This window comes from Leopardus geoffroyi, chromosome X, assembly GCF_018350155.1.
Source record: "Leopardus geoffroyi isolate Oge1 chromosome X, O.geoffroyi_Oge1_pat1.0, whole genome shotgun sequence".
Taxonomy (NCBI): domain Eukaryota; kingdom Metazoa; phylum Chordata; class Mammalia; order Carnivora; family Felidae; genus Leopardus; species Leopardus geoffroyi.
Genome location: NC_059343.1, coordinates 126619719 through 126630937, shown reverse-complemented (window position 1 = coordinate 126630937; position 11219 = coordinate 126619719). Strand labels below are relative to the sequence as shown.

Here is an 11219-nt window from a genome sequence, read left to right as displayed (position 1 = left end):
AGAATGTGAAGAAATGAATAAGTATCGTAAGAAACAGGGTGGGCTATAACTTTAGAGGCAGATACAAGTTTTCTAAACAATTGGAAAAGAACACATATGCATACAGCTTTATATAAATGAACTGGAAAATGTAGATAAGATGGGTACCTTGAGGGAAAAATAGAAATGATAATAATAATAGGTCAAGAGGTGTAAGATCAGAATAAACCAATATCCACAGAAGAAATTTAAAGATAGTCAAAGATCTATCCTTTAAAAACGTCATCAGGCCCAGGTGGTTTTGTTAAATTCTAGTAAAACCTAAAAGGACAGGTAATCATATTGCCCAAACCCTTGTCTGCACTGGAAAATATGGAAAGCATCCAACACATTCTTTGAGGCTATCATAACTCTGACTACCAATTGGACGGAGCTAGCAGAGTAAAAGTTCTGTGTAGACCAATCTTTCTTATGAAAAGACACTAACTCATATCCCTTATCATGCCCAAGTAGGGTTTTCCCCAGGAATGCAATGCTAAATTAATACTGACAGAGTTGTTAACGTAATTCACCTTATTACTGGTTAAAGAGGAAACATAAATGTATTATCTCAATTGATGTAGGAAAAACTTTTGATAAAATTCAACACCAATTCATAGTATCCTTGCTACTCTTCCGTAAAGGAGTCGTCCTGATTACTGTGAAACGAGAAAGAAATACAGGATGAATGTATTGGTGGAGAAAAACCTAATTATTTAGAGATGTTATGCTCATTTGTCTAGAGAATCTTCAAGAAGGACCTGGGAATCATACGCGAGCTTTTCACAAGCTCTACCTTCCCAGCAATTAGCAACTGACAAATATGTTATACAAAAACAAAAACAAAAACAAAAACAAAAAAACAAAAATAAAAAACAAAAAACAAAACAAAAACAAAAACAAAACAAAACAAAACACAAAAAACCTCCTGATCCCATGAGCAACACAAACTATTGAATGCTTTGGACTAAAATGTATTAAAATGTCTAAGACAGATGTGAAGAACAATACAAAAACTCACTATAGGACATAAAAGCAAGCCTCAATAAAAGACGAGATATATCATGTTCTTGGAAAGAAAGACTCAACTTTGAGAGATGTCAGTTCCTCTGAAATTAAGCTATAACTCCAATGCACCCCAATAAAAATCCCAAGAAGATTTTAATGGAAACTGATAAGCTGGTTTGTAAATCCACTCTGAAGAGAAATGCACAAGCTAGGCCCTAAAATTTGAAAGAAAGGTATCAAAACATATTACAATGTTAGAGTAATTGAAATAGCATTGATGCAAGAATCAGCATACTAATTGATGGAATGACAGAAATTCTAGAAATACACTGAAGAAAATTTGGCACTTTAGTGTCCATCCACCCATCCATCCATCCATCCATCCCTTAATTCATTTGACGAACAGTGATTGTCTAGGATGTGGCGGATACTGTTTCAGGGGTAGATAAAACAAAGCCTTTGTTCTCATAGAAGTGTGGCGCTTATATTCTACATAATTAATTTGGCATTTTAGTTAACAGGGGGAAAGGATGGCGTTGGGCAAAACAGTAGATTCTAAACAGATCCCATAGATGAAAAGAGATTCCTAAGGGATTAAAAAATCTAAACATGAGAAGAACTGTGACAATAAAACTATAAAAAATTATTTAAAAAAAACTAGAGAAATATATCTTTCTAGTCTTCGGATAAAGAAGATGCTGAAGCGAGCAGACACCATAGAAGAAAAACGCGAGACATTTGACAGCATGAAGAGGAAAACTACAACGTTTGCATCGCAATAAAAGCACTATAAATTAAGTTAAAAATAAGTGACAGTGTGGAGGAAAGCATATGCAACATGTATAACAAATGAAGGGTTCATGTCAAGCATATAAAAATCCCTACAAGTCAATATGAAAACTGACAAAGAATAAGAACAAGCAGTTTGCGGAAGTGTATGGATGAACGATAAATATTTGAAAAGATGGCCACCCCGACTACACTAGTAATCATGAAAAATGCCAATGATGACAAGGAGATATAATTTCTGGCAATCACTATTGGCTACTGTGTGTGTGTGTGGGGGGGGGGATGGGAACTCTCGTACATGCTTGGTACACACCCTTTTGGAGAGAAGTTTGACAGTATGTATTTTTCAAATGCCTGTACCATTTGAACCCACTTCTGGGTATCTGTGCGGGAGACTGTTCATTGTCTCTGTGCAAGGCTGTTCTTCCCGGGTGCTGGGTGGCTCAGCTAGACTGTTTCCCAGGCTCCCTTGGGGGCAGGTATGGTGGCCATGGGGGTAAGAATTCACCAACGGAATGCAAGAGTGAGGGGTGATGTGTCCAACTTCTCCGTCACCTGCTCAGGGGACAAGTGCTCACCCTGGATGCGCACCGTTGTCCTCCCTGCGCTTCCCAGGATCCAGAGCACAGATACACCTGTGCAGGAGCTGACCCAGCAGTGAAGGCAATGCCCTCGAGCTGAGCTCCTGGGCGTGGTTCCTGGACCACTGCTCAGCCACAAGGTGCCCTTAGGGTCCAGGATGAGGCGAGTCCATCAGGAGGAAGTGTTGTGAAGCTTTTATAGCAACTCAACATCACCATGATATCTTTATTGCATTTTACAAAAGCCTTGGGCAAAATGGATTGGGGGGGTGGGTGGACATAAACTGGTCTTTCACCACAAATGGCCTGAGAAGCACCGGGCTTCCTGAGTGACGGCGTGGAACAGAGATGTCCCTTCAACCTGGAGTGCTCGGCTGACCCTTATGAGAGCGAGTAACAATGTTCAGTCTTCTCTAAGCCACTAGCTGCATCATTGGTGGTCTCTTGGTTGGAGCCATCTAGCGCTGCCCTCCCTGACTCAATCTTACAGCAGTGTTCGTGTGTGTGTGTGTGTGTGTGTGTGTGTGTGTGTGATGGGGCAAGAGTGTCCATGCGGCATTGTGCCCATCAGCGAAACCCCGCAGGACCCCTAAATGTGCATCGAGGAGGGGAAGCTGGGAACAAAGTCTGCTCTATCCATGCTGTGGAGTACAGAGCTATAATTAAAAACTCTCTCCCAGGCACGCTTCCTTGTGGATCTTCTGGGAAAGGGGGAATTGGGAGAGAGAGCGAGTTGCAGAATAAGCATATAGTATGAGAAACTCTCCAGTGTGTCCGTACATATATGCATGTAAACATGCAGGAAATGTCGGGAAGGATCTTCCGGGAAAGGGGGAATTGAGAGGGGCCTAGAGAATGGCTAAAAGGAGCTTTTGTTTTATTCCTATTTGTTTAATGTTTTAAAATGAGAATTATATTCACGTTTTGCTTGCGTATTTCACAATAAACTTAAAAGCATATAAAATAGAGAGTGTTTATGTGTTGTTAATAATAATATGACACAGAATAATTCCTCACTCGCTGGTTTGGTAGACTCGCATAGTGGTTTGGGTTTCCTGCTTTTTAACGTGCCCTCGGTTTCTGGCCCCCTCGCTCCCGCCCTCAGTTTCACTCAGCTGCTCCGGGACCCTCCACTTCCCTGAGGACCCCATCGTAGCACTGAGTGGAACGACTTTCAGAATGGGATGCCTCATTCAGCTGTTTGATTCCACGTAGGCCGCGAGTGTTTTCGGAAAAAGTCCTATGGAGAATTCTCATTTTTGCCAGGATGAAATAAAGCAGAACTTCCAGGAGGAACTATCTCCCAACTTGTATACAACTGTTTCTTTGATAAATCATCTCTGATCTTGAAATAATAAAGAATGTAACACATGAAGAAAGGAACCAAGTTTCAGGGAAAAACAAGGCTCTTAAAACACTTTTGATCTCGACTAAACACGCTTCACACCAGACTTTATAACGTGCTTTAGGGAACTAGTTGCTGTCACAAGGACTGCTATAGTCACTAAACACAAAGATTTTCTGAGATTTGACCAAACTGTTTATCCTAGGCACAAAGTTCCTTCTGGAAAACATGCTACTGAAACTTTTCTTCCCAAGTCCGGTGGGCTGCTTGAAAAGCGTTAGGCATCATGCAGCTGCCGGCGTAAAGCCTGACAGCACATGGCGCGGGAACCCGAGAAACAGGTGCCGGCAGCTGAGACCATGGCCCCTGTCGCGGAAGGCCGACCCTGACAGTCGGAGGGTGAAAGTGGACGACAAAATTATAACAACAGTAGCATTCGGAGACAGAGTTCCAAATTCTTCTTGAATTTTAGAAGTTCACTCCCTGATAGTGACAGTTGGCCAAATGCATCTCCCACACCTTCCTGAAGTTCATCCTCCAGGCACCTGCCAAGTCCGACCATCTCCAAGCAGGATATCCTGCTACCACCACCAAAGTGGCTGTCCTGGAACACACAGAGGCCTGGGAAGACTTGGATCTGGCCGGGTCTCCTGCTCCCTCTAACACACCAGGGGCTCCGGCACCCTCCCTTCCTGCCCTTGGCCCCTCCCCCCGGAGCTCCCCTGGGCCCCCCGCCTTCCCCAGGGTGTAGGGTCCTGCGCTTCCCCGGCCTCCGTGTCTCCCCATCCGTAAAGGGGACCATCGGCGCCCAGCTGGGGTGGCGGTGGTGGGGCGTGAGCCAAGGAGGTGCTGCAGGGGGTGGGGAGCGGGGGTCCCCCACTCCCCAGCCCCCCGAGACCCGTCCTGGCGGCCAGCGTCCGCCTCCCGTCCCCAACCTGGACGTGCTGCAGGATCCTCTGGGTGCACCAGTCCCCCAGCTCCGCGTAGTTGCCCGCCAGCTCCTCGTCCGCCTCCCCCAGCTGGTCCACGAGGTTGAGCAGCATCATGGGCACCGCCATGGACTCTGGATGCATGGACTTTGGATGCATGGGGGCCAGGCGGGCACGGGGAGCCCCAAGGAGGTGGTGATTGGGGCCAGCAGGATAACGGTGTTCTTCCTTGGCCTGCAGGGAGGTCAGGAGGCTGCTGGGACATGTGGCATCGACTGACGATTCCGGAGCTGCGCCGTGAACCCTGCATCTGCCCAGTGAGGGTCAGAAAGAACCAAGGGGAAGAAAGTAGTCTCCCTGTGTGTGGTTAGATTGTAGAGGTTAAATCTGGAGAGAAGAAATGGAGGAAACGGGCCCCCTGCAGCCCCGCAGGCAGTGGGTCTCAGTGAGTCGCAGTGGGGGGGGGGCACCCCAGCTCCTTTCTGGATTGATTCAGGCTGCAAAACCAAACGCTTTTCTTCTCCTGGGCCTCTTCGCCTGGCTCGGCTCAAGGAACAGAAACTGCTAAACTCTGTACAGGTCAGCCTTGATAAAAATAAATGAAGTCTCAGAGAGCGCACACACACATTCAAGGATAACGTGCGTCCACCTTTTGGGTAGAAGAGGTCTAGTCAACCCACGACTTTCTATGCAAAAGTACTACGATGGGGGCCCTTGGGGTTACCACTTCGGGTCAATGCACGTATTCTCGGGCTTACAGTAACCAACAAGCGATTCCGTTCAGAGATCCAGTAGCCGTGGCGACTGGACGTGGGTGTGAGGTCCTTACCCAGTGACACCGAATGGCAGTAGTTCTCCAGCAACACTCTCTTGTAGAGGATCCTTTGACTGAGGTCCAGAAGCTTCCGTCCCGTCTTGATGAAGTACACGGGCACGTCTGCAAACGATGCCGGCACCTAAAATGAGACATTCCCGGGGCTGCAGGGGAATTCAGCCCCATGGGTCGCAGGATGGGCGGGCGGCAACCAAACATGGGGTGGGGGTGGGGGTGGGGACTCAGAGAACTCAGCAGCTAAGGGGAGACTCGGGGTTGCCAGAGCTGTGAGGCTGGGGCATGATGAGGGGGCGGACGGAGACGGTGAGGGAGCCCCGCTCACCTTGGGTCCGGCCTTCAAGAGAATGGCTGCCATCGCGGGGGTACAAACAAGCTAAGGGGATCGGCAAAAGCCAAGTGCGAGATGAGGCCCGCCCTCGTCCAGCACCACCTCATCCAGGTTAGGTCCCAGTCACAGCTGCTGGCGGGCAAGACTCGAACACATCTTTCTTGGGGGACACGATCCAACCCATAACCCTTTCCCAGACCGAGCTGCCGCCCTCTCCCCTCACCTGGGCGGTGGGCCGCCAGACAGGGAGTCCTGCCCACCTCCGGCGAGCCTTGGCTTCCTCTTTCTCATTCCTTTCTTCCCATGGGGGCAGGGCCCCTGCACCCCGACTTTCCAGCCATCCCCGGAAGCTCCACGGCTGACCCCTTTTCCTCTCAGGTCAGGGTCCTTACAGAAAAGCTCCCAACACACACACGCCACTCCACCTGTAAACAACCTCACTGTCAAGGAACAGAGGAAGACCAGGCTAGCGAAACGCACTATGGAGGGAGCCACAATAGCTAGGGGAGGGGTGCTCTCGGAAGGAGTCACGCTCAGGCCGAGAGCCGAAGGCTGCGGGGGAGCAAAGAGAGTAGCAGGCTAAGGGCATGGCTCATATCTGGCCCTTGGGTGGGCCCAAGCCGGGCGGTCCCGGGGCTGAGACTGGGGCCGGGGTGGGGGTGCGAAAGGGGAGAGACCACGTGTGCGCCTTGGGGACAGGAGGCAGCGGGGGCTCGCACCAAGGGCAGGAAGAGTCTGTCAGGGACAGAGTGGGCAGCGTCTGATTCCTCCGCATCGGTTCTCAGTGCCAGGAAACAGCGGGGCCAAAGAAAGTTTGCTCCAAGGATGTGCTCCGCACCCAGCTGGAGGCCAGAATGTGCCATTCCCCGGTGGGGAAGCGGAAGAGCCAGGCAGTGGCTGGTGGGGAGCGGGCCCAGGATGCTTTTGCTGCGTGGGTGACTCCAGCTTACTCATGCTACAGGAGAGAGGATGGGGGGACGGGGTCCCGGAGCATTTACATTGCCGCAAGGTCCCTTATCGCCAGTGACGAGCTGTCCACCAACACTAGCCCCGAAGAAATAAACTCATGTGTCCGACGAAGCCGTTGACGTTAATCAGATAGAAAGAATCCCTTAAGGCGGAGTGGACGCGAAAACCGCCGGGTGACAGACCCAGGAGGCGTGCATAGCCGCACGATGTCAAGATGTCTTCCCCTGCTTACCGCTGGTCCCGAGACAGAAAGCTGAGCGAACGGCTGCTGGACAGAGGTCGGACACGCCTGCTGTGACGATGCCACCCCAGGGAGGACACAAGGCTCTTGCCAAAGCTTGACCCAATTCTAGTGCAGCCTTGTGCCCCCGCACCCGGTTTATAAAGGATACTGGGGACAGAGGGACCACTTAAAGACACTAGCTACAAGGGAGCAACCGGCCCAATCTAGAAGGTGGGCTGTTCCCGGTCTCCTGCGTGTCTCAGCGCCGGGGGGAAAAGACGAGGCCGGGGAGAGAGGCTGCTTCAGATGAAAAGATAACCAGACGGCCAATGGTCAAGTGTAACGAAGTCCTCGATGAGATGCTGGCATGAAGGAAAGAGGAGTCAAAGGCAGTGGGGGCCTGGAGGGTGACTGTGCAGCGGCTCTCAGACGACAGCAGGAGCCCGCGCCGGGCATGGGTTGGATGGATAACGGCACTGGGTCATGGGAGGAAATGTCCTTCCTTCTTGAAGCACGTAGGGAGAAAATGGTACGCACGCTTCCTGTAAACTGTTTCAGCAAAAACAAAGGAAAGGGAAGAGGAGAGAGAGAAAGAGAGAGCGAGAGAGCGAGAAAAGCAGGGAGCGAAGGATAGAAGGACCAAGGGAGGGAGAAACCGAGAAAGAGAGAAACAAGCAAACAAGGCAAGCTGGAGGCCGCCGCTAGCCCCGGGGGGTGGGCACCTGCGCTGCCTTAGACTGTCCTCTCGATTTCGTCTGTTTGCTTGCCGGTGTTCAAAATGAAAAGGGAGGGGCACCCGGGTGGCTCAGTGGGTGAAGCCTCCGACTTGGGCTCAGGGCATGATCTCACGGTTCGTGAGTTCGAGCCCCGCCTCGGGCTCTGTGCTGACAGCTCGGAGCCAGGAGCCTGCTTGGGATTCTGTGCCTCCCTCTCTCTGTGTCCCTCCCCTGCTTGCGCTCTGTGGCTCTCTGTCCCTCTCAAAAACAGAGAAAGATTTAAACAAAATTAAAGGGGGGAAAAAAAAAAAAAAAAAAAAAGAGGCAGCCAGTGGGCTTCTGTGCTGGTGCCTACAGAAGACCAGGAGATGGGGCTATTTCCCCAGGAAAAGAACACAGAAAACAAACCCCAGGAAAGGCAGGAGGCGACCCCACACAGGAACTGGGATCAGGAACTGGGGCTTCTTCATCTGTGAGGAGGAGTGGCGCCAGGCCTCTTGCAGTCAGGCTTCTTCCTTCCTGGCGGACTTCCTCTGAGGCCTGGCACTTCCAGACCCCGGCTGCCTCCTCCTGGCTCCGGCAGCCTTCCCTGGGGACCTCAGGGCTTGCAGCCCGCTGGGTGGGTCGGCCCCAGGGCCCTGGGCCTAGGGAGGCCGCAGGTCACCCCAGGGCCTTCCACGCTGCTCCACCCAACAAAGCCCTCTAGGGATCATCTAAGGATCAGCCTTGCAACTGGGGTCTCCCCTGTCCTGGGCGGTGGGGGGCGGGGGAGGGGCAGAGGCTGAACTGATGGTAAACAGGGCCACCTCCTAATGGGGTTCTGGCCTTGCCTGCTCACGGCCCTCCCCGGGGTGCCCATCTGACTCAGAGTAGACCCGTGTGGCCCCTCCTGGCCTCGCCCTGCCCCCCTCCCACCTGCTCGCTCCCTCTGCTCCTGCCACGCCGTCCTCTGCGCATTCCCTTCCACACACCAGTCCCCTCATACCTCAGGCCCTTTGCACTGGTTGTTCCCGCCGCCCGGTACACACTCTCACCTCCTTCAAGGTTTTCTGAAATACCCTCATCTACTCAGGCTTGCGACCCAGCCCCTCACCTCCTTCCCTCTGCTCTAGTTTCCCCAGGGCACTTACCACCGATGAACACACTCTCGCATCCTTCATTTCAGATGTTTGCTGTCCTGTCGTGTGCGCCCTGCCGCTAGGCCTGGACCCACGTGGGGCGACTTTTGCCATTTTCTTCCCTGCCATATCGCCAATGCCTGCAGGGGCCTGGCCCGCGGGGGCTGCCAGGCACACATCTGTGGGACTGGAGGACTGCCGGAGCTCCTTCCCCGCTCAGCTCGCTCCCTCCCTCTCTTGATCTTGCCGGCCCTCCATCCCACCCCTGGCTTCCTCTTCCTACACCTTCTTCTGGGGAGCTCCTCACCACCAACGGTCTCCCCAAAGGGGGGCACCACCGCCCCCCCGCCCCCCTACCCCCTTGATAGCTAGCCGCCAGGACACGTCTGGGACCCTTACGGCCTGTGCCTGCTGAGTTCGCCAGGTGCCCCTGAGCAGGAGTGCCGCCACCTCGAATTGCCGGCCTGCCCAGCGCACCCACACACACGGGCGCAAAATCCAAACTTACCCGCCGGGGGCTCCCTTGCCAGCTCCAGGATCAGAGGCCAATCGCAGTCAATAAACATAGGCTGCTTTCCAGGGGCCCTCTCCCTCGCCCCATGGCCACCTGCCTGCCGAGACGCCCCCCCCCCTCCCCTCCACAGGGTCCCGCTCTGGGCCGCCACAGCCCTGCCAGGTCGGCATACTGGGGTTCCGCGGGCCGCTGCCGGGCTGTGGGTCCTAACCCCCACCCCCTGCCCCCCGCCCCCGGCAGGCCCAAGGCCAAGGCTGCCGCCTCCGAGAAGCCCTCGGGGACAGCGGCCCCAGGAGATGGCGGGATTCCCCGCCCGGTCTCGACCTGGTCCCTGGGCGCCGCTCTCAGGAGGCGCGTTCTGCGAGGCTGTCCATCCTCCTCCTCTGTCTAGAGCCAGGAGCAGGGCAGGGAGGTGGGCGGGGAGCGGGCGGGGCCGGGGCGGTGGCGGCGGCGGCGGCGGCGTGGGACCAGGCGCGGCCGGGGGGGGGGGGGGGGGGGGGTGCATGGAGCATGCGCGTCGCAGCGGGAGGGCGGCTGGGTCCCCGCGCCGGTCCCAGCGCGCCCCAGGGGGGATCTGGCCTGATTGCCAGGGCACCCCGGGGCACTTCTGCTTCCCATCTGGGCTGCTTCCAGGACTTGAGTAGCAGTGGCCGGCCCGCCGTGTGCGCCCCCCCCCCCCCCGCCGCCAAAGGGCCAGGGGAGGGGCGGCATTGGCCGAGCACCTCCCGTGGGTCAGACCCCGGGGGTTTTGCGTCCATCCAGTCATCTGTTCATCCATCTGGGATCCATGGGACGCTGTGGGGGCACCCAGTAAGAGACCAACGCACTTAAGCCAGGAGGGCAAAGAGGAGAAAACGGGGTGCACCGAGGGGGGGCCTTGGGGAAGTCCGTGCGCAGACAGATGAAGGAAAGAGCCGCACCCGTTTTCCATCTGCCGCCCCTGCCCCCCAGACCTTTTCGTGACCATTGAGCTGGGCTGCAGGTTGGGCACCGGGGTCTCCATTTTCTGACAGGTCACCGTCCATGTGGCAGAGCCAGGATTGCAATCCAGGGCTGACTCGGGACGCATGCTCCACTGACAATGGGTTACTTGAGGTCAGGACTATGAAAGAGGCTGGCAAAGTAAAGCAACGAGCAAGAACCGGCGAACTGCGTGTCTCACCCACCCAGCACCCCCCCCACCCCCCCCCCACCCCCGGCCGGGGCGGGGCGGGGGGCTGGGAAGTGAGTATGAGGTGGGCACCCTTTCTGCCTCTGAGCTGTACCCCTCCTCACAAAAGCAGAGCTCGGGCATCTCTTGTTTTCAAATGGCCCTAGGCCCTGGCCAGGAGAGCCTTGGTCTGCAGCCAGAGGCCTTCAGCTACTTGCCCCTGGCTCAGGGGGAGAGCTGGGACACTCACTCAGGGTACTTCTGGCTGCAGGGAGCAGGCCTCGCAGGAGGCCAAGGGCAACACAGCTTTGGGGGCCCTTCCCCGGAACAGAGGCAGAAGAGTCCCCTGTGGTCCTTCGCTGCGGGCTCTGACCCTCCCCCGGGGAGACTGGCTGGGCAGGCCTGGGCCTGGGCTCTTGAGGTCTCGGCGGGTGTACGGTGGCCCCTGAAAAGATGTGTCACATCCTAACTCCTGGAACCTGTGACTGTGACCTTTTTTGGAAAAAGGGTCTTTGCAGGTGTGATGGAGTTAAGAATCTGGAGGTCATCCTGGGTTCTCCAGGTGTGCCCTAAATCCAATGACACGGGTCCTTGTGAGAGACAGAAGAGACGCACGGAGAGAAGCCCGCACGGAGGCGTAGACAGAGGATGGAGGCGTGCGGCCACCGGTCCGGGAATGCTGAGAGCCCCGCGAGA

At 54.5% G+C, this 11219-nt stretch overlaps 1 long non-coding RNA gene across 2 annotated transcripts; it reads right to left on the bottom strand.

The window, feature by feature from the left end:
• Positions 1–2595: 2595 nt before the first annotated feature.
• Positions 2596–7894, bottom strand: LOC123595437. 2 transcript variants are annotated; one of them, XR_006711160.1, is made up of 3 exons: positions 6553–7894; positions 4677–6258; positions 2596–4362 (listed from the first exon to the last, which is right to left on the bottom strand). It is a non-coding gene; the product is annotated as an uncharacterized LOC123595437 (long non-coding RNA). The 2 variants fall into 2 exon arrangements; XR_006711161.1 differs by having other exon boundaries at positions 2596–4345.
• Between the last annotated feature and the right edge of the window lie 3325 nt (positions 7895–11219).